A 7093-nucleotide genomic window follows, 5' to 3' on the forward strand; every position below is an offset into this window, starting at 1 on the left:
AGGAGAAGCGGGGGAAAATGAATTACATTTTCATACTGATTCCCTGTGAGAATGGAACCCACAACCCTGGTTTTGCAAGCGCCATGCTCTACCATTTGAGCCATACTCCAGTTGTATTTTTTTTAAAGTAAAACATTAGTCAACTCAGTGGCAGTTTTCTTTCTGAGATTTGAAGGCTGCGGTTTCGTCAAACCACAGACTTGAAAAATGCTTGGCACTCAGCATACAGGGACTAGCATCCTGTCCAGGGGGAGATGTTCACACAACAGAAACTAGTTCCTGCCCTATGAGCTACTCTGGCAAGGCTACATACTGTAACTTTTGTGGTTGGGAAAGGGGGAAACCTAGTAAGTTGTACAACTGAATGCATTCAACTGAAATGTGTCTTCTGCATTTAACTCTCTGAATCAGAGAGGTGTGGGGGGCTGCCATATTCGACATCCACGTCTTCGGCGCCCGGGGAACAGTGGGTTAACTGCCTTGCTCAAGGGCAGAATGACAGAGCTTTACCTTGTCAGCTCAGGGATTCGATCCAGCAGTCTTTCGGTTACTGGCCCAACGCTCTAACCACCAGGCTACCTGCGGCCCTCCTCTCTGTTTTATTGTAGTATTTATTGTTTGTGTTTTTCTGTTTTATATGCGTTTGTTTCTTATTGCAAACCATTAAACAATTGTTTACAAAACAAAGTAACCAGCATGGCAACTATTGAGTTAGCCTGGTCATAGTTAGTGGTTACAGCCTGGTTTCTAACTAGCTTGGTAATCTGGATGCCAGATGTCATACAATACAACTCAGACTTTGATGTTTCTATAGCCTACTATCAGCCAGCACTGATCAATCCATTCATAAAGCAATCACATAGAATAGTATACATTTTATTCCCACCATAACTTCACTGTGTAGATTATTGAGGCCTACTTTCTCATTGCAGGACAAGTCAGGGAAAGTGGTTGCAACTTACAAGGCCAGCGTTGTCACCGATCCTCTCTAATATTTGTTTAAGGAAAGAGCTCTAGCAGCGAGCAGTGGGAATGTGAGTGGGACAGGGGAAGCATTGTTAGGGGGGTGGCTAGAGTGTGTGTGTGTCTGTGTGTGTGTGAACAGTAAACGGTTGGTAGGCAGCTCTAATAGTGACTAGCTGCAGTGTAAAGCACTCAAAGAGCATGGTCAATCAGAGCCTGTGACAGCAGTGGAATGTCCAATGTAAACATATCTGACCAATAAACTATCCCTTTTCAATTCACTTTACACAGCTTAAAGCTTTCCAATTCACACCAAAACCTTACACCTTTCCTCACCAGTTCTAAAATAGAGCTTCATGAGTGAACAATTTTAGTGGAAACTTTGGCACCATGTATTTTTCTGGAGATGAACACAATGTGCAGTATCATGGAACCGTAATTATATATGTGTGAGAATGAATGTTTGTTCACGTTACATATTGACTTCAGTTTTGACTTTTGAACTTTTGGACTTTTGACTTTTGAAACATGGGGAAATCCGACATGGTAAAATGTTTACCATTCAACTATTCTGTTCTAGACATTATCTAGGCCTGAAATCACCATCAGCCTCTGGTTCTCACCCTGACCCACTGTCCTTCAGTTTATCCTCCAGCCACTTTCATCTGACAGCAACAACAGATAGATAACCTGATCGGTTGCCTGCCTTCAAAACAAGGACAAGGCTTTTCCTTCACTTTCAAGGGAAAACTTCTTTGAAATTGAAGGGCAGGGTAAGGGGGGACTAGCTATCACATTAGTTCAACAAACACAAGGACAAAAGTGCCACAAATAACATCACACAATGCTAAATAATGCCATCCATTTCGTGAAGAAACCAGGTACCATCATGCTCAACTTTAGGAAGCGTAAATAGGCCTTGTCTTTGGTAGTTGCATAAAAACAACACCCTGAACAAGGATGTTCACAAATAAGAGCATGGTTTGCAGACAAAAATACACAAAAGGGTCAAATGTTCCCCTGTGTAAGTTAAGAAAGAATAAACACATTCAAAATATTTCTGAAGTTTTGTCTATTTTTGTGTGGAGCAATTCCACAAGGAAGTCCACAAATAAGAGCATGGTTTGCACACAAAAATACACAAAAGGGTAAATGTTCCCTGTAAATGTTCCCAAAAACATTCAAAATATTTCTGATTATGTTTGTGACTAATATTTCCACATATTGTATTGGACTGCACTCTACTGTGCTCTACTCAATGTACTGTACTGTATTGTACTGTTCTTTACTGTGCTCTACTCACTGTACAATACTGTGCTGTCCAAACATGTGAAACATACATCTTTGATAGGTTCAGATTTGGTCTAGTCCATTAACATCAAGTCCAGGATGGACAACTTTTCAACGCTAATGGACGTCCTGCTGGTTAAAGTCAAAAGAGAAGGGGCCCATGGGTAAGTGTCAATAAGAGGTGGGATAGGTGCATTAACTGGAGAGAGAGAGAGAGAGAGAGAGATGGAGGAGTTGTCCAGGTTTGAAAGAGAAAGAAAACAGTTATGAGCTGAACATAACAGTATGCCAGTGGAAGGGAGGACAGTAGCAGGTCACCCAACTGTTTTTTGTGACAATAATTATTTCCCATTGTAGCCAATTCAGTTGCAGTAATTCCGTTACTGACATTTTGTAATTCCGTTACCAATTTGTTTGAATCACTTAATAATTCATAAACAAAATTGATATCAGTAAAATCACTATTACTAATTTGGTAGGTCTATCATTACTTGTTACTTCTGTGAACTTTCATTACCCTCTCTCCACATGCAGGAGATAATTAGAAATGAGAAGTTACTGTATGTGTTTTTTTGGTAATGGAATTACAGGGCACAAAGCAATATTTCTTTAATTTACAGAAGGTAAACAATTTCTCCAAAACGAAATATAAGTGTTAATATTAGTTGGCAGGGGTTTTAACGTCAACATGATTGTATTTTGATGCATTTCTGATAAATTTTAAGAGTTTTTCTGGCAAATGTTTTCTAAATCCCCTTTTCCATCTGTTTATCCAGAAATCAAAGCCTTTTCTTATGCCTAGTTTTTAAGATGGAAAATGTCATTTAAAAAAAAAAAAAATCAGCTGAATGCCTTGATTTCCCTTAAATATAGATGCTTAGCTTTCACGTTGGGTCCTTTGTGATGGAAATGCCCTGTGCAAACGACCCCCTTAAACTGCTTGAGCAATATTTAGTCTTTGTTCACAAACTACTCAGTGCACACACTTATTCTCTGTTCATAAAAACACATTACTGTGAAAAGGTAACCATAATCACCTCCCCAAGTGCAGGTTTCCTACAGCGTGGGTTTGATTGGCCTCCATAAATCATCCCCAGATATCGGGGCGGCAGGGTAGCCTAGTGGTTAGAGCGTTGGTCTAGTAACCGGAGGTTGCAAGTTCAAACCCCTGAGCCGACAAGGTACAAATCTGTCATTCTGCCCCTGAACAGGCAGTTAACCCACTGGGCTGTCATTGAAAATAATACTTTGTTCTTAACTGACTTGCCTCGTTAAATAAAGGTAAAAAAATATATTTTAAAAAAGGGGGCTGTTAGTCATTGTGACACAGGGCAGGTAGCTAGCCCTTATTTCATATTCTACATGTTGTATGTAACTTCAATCTGGGCCAAATGTGGTTAAAGGCACTAAAAGGTGAACATGTAAACCTACTGTTCTGAGTGATAAAGAACACGACCCCCCAGGCATCACAACTGCCAGTCAATTATCACACCAAGGCTAAATAGGGAGAGTCTGTGTCCCAATTCAAGTCCTATTCATACGATGTCATCTAGGACACTCGCAAATACCGAATATGGTGCCATTTGAAACTCACAGACGATACTTTATCCTGGCGGGCCTTCTTGACCATAAAAACTGCTGCCCTTAGTTCCATCTTGGGTGTCCCGGGCCAATACTTCTGTCAGCTTCTTGTAGATGTCCTACCGCGAAGATGCCCTGCTGCCTAAGGTTTTTGAATATGTTCCAGCCACCTAGGGCAGATGTGCTGTGGGAGGATTGGAGAGTAAGTCAGTCAGTCAGTTTCTGGCAGGTTTGTATTTGTATTTATTATGGATCCCCATTAGTTCCTGCCAAAGCAGCAGCTACTCTTCCTGGGGTCCAGCAAAATTAAGACAGTTTATACAATTTAAAAAACATTACAATACATTCACAGATTTCACAACACACTGTGTGCCCTCAGGCCCCTACCACACAGTACTAAATCCAGGCCCCTACAGTACTAAATGTATGTATAGTGCGTATGTTATCGTGTGTGTGTGTGTGTGTGTGTGTGTGTGTGTGTGTGTGTGTGTGTGTGTGTGTGTGTGTGTGTGTGTGTGTGTGTGTGTGTGTGTGTGTGTGTGTGTGTGTGTGTGTGTGTGTGTGTGTGTGTGTGTGTTGCTTCACAGTCCCCGCTGTTCCATAAGGTGTTTTTTAATCTTTAAAAAAACAAAAATGTTACCGCTTGCGTCAGTTACCTGATGTGGAATAGAGTTCCATTTAGTCATGACTCTATGTAGTACTGTGGAATAGAGTTCCATGTAGTCATGGCTCTATGTAGTACTGTGGAATAGAGTTCCATGTAGTCATGACTCTAAGTAGTACTGTGGAATAGAGTTCCATGTAGTCATGGCTCTATGTAGTACTGTTGAATAGATTTCCATGTAGTCATGGCTCTATGTAGTACTGTTGAATAGAGTTCCATGTAGTCATGGCTCTATGTAGTACTGTGGAATAGAGTTCCATGTAGTCATGGCTCTATGTTGTATTGTGGAATAGAGTTCCATGTAGTCATGGTTCTATGTTGTATTGTGGAATTGAGTTCCATGTAGTCATGGCTCTATGTAGTAATGTGGAATAGAGTTCCATGTAGTCATGGCTCTATGTAGTACTGTGGAATAGAGTTCCATGTAGTCATGGCTCTATGTAGTACTGTGGAATAGAGTTCCATGTAGTCATGGTTCTATGTTGTATTGTGGAATTGAGTTCCATGTAGTCATGGCTCTATGTAGTACTGTGGAATTGAGTTCCATGTAGTCATGGCTCTATGTAGTACTGTGGAATAGAGTTCCATGTAGTCATGGTTCTATGTTGTATTGTGGAATAGAGTTCCATGTAGTCATGGCTCTATGTTGTATTGTGGAATAGAGTTCCATGTAGTCATGGGTCTATGTTGTATTGTGGAATAGAGTTCCATGTAGTCATGGCTCTATGTAGTACCGTGGAATTGAGTTCCATGTAGTCATGGCTCTATGTAGTATTGTGGAATAGAGTTCCATGTAGTCATGGTTCTATGTTGTATTGTGGAATAGAGTTCCATGTAGTCATGGCTCTATGTAGTATTGTGGAATTGAGTTCCATGTAGTCATGGCTCTATGTTGTATTGTGGAATAGAGTTCCATGTAGTCATGGTTCTATGTTGTATTGTGGAATTGAGTTCCATGTAGTCATGGCTCTATGTTGTATTGTGGAATTGAGTTCCATGTAGTCATGGCTCTATGTTGTATTGTGGAATTGAGTTCCATGTAGTCATGGCTCTATGTTGTATTGTGGAATTGAGTTCCATGTAGTCATGGCTCTATGTAGTATTGTGTGCCTCCCATAGTCTGTTCTGGACTTGGGGACTTTGAAGAGACCTCCTTTGGCATGTCTCGTGTGGTATGAATGGGTGTCCAAGCTGTGTGCCAGTAGTTTAGACAGACAGCTCAGTGCATTCAACATGTCAATACCTCATAAATAAAAGTAGTGATGAAATCAATCTCTCCTCCACTTTCAGCCAGGAGAGATTGACATGCATATTATTAATGTTAGCTCTCTGTGTACATCCAAGGGCCAGCCATGCTGTCCTGTTCTGAGCTAATTGCAATTTTCCTAAGTCCTTTTTTGTGGCTCTTGACCACACAACTGAACAGTAGTCCAGGTGTGACAAAACTAGAGCCTGTTGGACCTGCCTTGTTAATAGTGTTAAGAAGGCAGAGCATCGCTTTATTATAGACAGACTTCTCCCCATTTTAGCTACTACTGCATCAATATGTTTTGACCATGACAGTTTACAATCTAGTGCTACTCCAAGCAGTTTAGTCATCTCAACTTGCTCAATTTACACATTATTTATTACACGATTTAGTTGAGGTTTAGGGTTTCGTGAGTGTTTTGTCCCAAATACAATGCTTTTAGTTATATTTAGGTCTAACTTATTCCTTGCCACCCACTCTGAAACTAACTGCAGCTCTTTGTTGAGTATTGCAGTCATTTCAGTCACTGTAGTAGCTGACAAGTATAGTGTTGAGTCATCCGCATACATAGACACTCTGTCTTTACTCATGTTGTTAGTAAAAATGTAAAAAAGCAAGGGGCCTAAACAGCTACCCGGGGTAATTCCTGATTCTAACTGGATTATATTTGAGAGGCTTCCATTAAAGAACACCCTCTGTGTTCTGTTAGACAAGTAACTCTTTAGCCACATTAAAGCAGGGGGTGTAAAGCCATAACACATACGTTTTTCCAGCAGCAGACTATGATTGATAATGTCAAAAGCTGCACTGAAGTCTAACAAGACAGCCCCCACAATTATTTGATCATCTATTTATCTCAGCCAATCATCAGTCATTTGTGTAAGTGCTGTGCTTGATGAGTGTCCTTCCCTATAAGCATGCTGAAATTCTGTTGTCAATTTGTTTACTGAGAAAAAGCATTGTATCTGGTCAAACACAATTGTTTCCAGAAGTTTACTATGGTTGGTAACAGGCTGATTGGTCAGCTATTTGAGCCAGTAAAGGGGGCTTTATTATTCTTGTTGTAGCGGAATGACTTTAGCTTCCCCCCAGGCCTGAGGGCACACGTTCTCTATTAGGCTTAAATTGAAGATGTGGCAAATAGGAGTGGCAGTATCTTCTGCTATTAGCCTCAGGGATTTTTCATCCAGATTGTCAGTCCCCGGTGGCTTGTCATTGTTGATAGACAACAGCTTTTCACCTCTTCCACACTGAACACACTCTTCCACACTGTACAATTCTTGCATTTCATAATTATACTTGGATGTGAAGTGTCAGCGTTTGTTGCTGGCATGTCATCCCTAAGT

This window comes from Oncorhynchus gorbuscha, linkage group LG10, assembly GCF_021184085.1.
Source record: "Oncorhynchus gorbuscha isolate QuinsamMale2020 ecotype Even-year linkage group LG10, OgorEven_v1.0, whole genome shotgun sequence".
In the NCBI taxonomy this organism is placed as follows: Eukaryota; Metazoa; Chordata; class Actinopteri; order Salmoniformes; family Salmonidae; genus Oncorhynchus; species Oncorhynchus gorbuscha.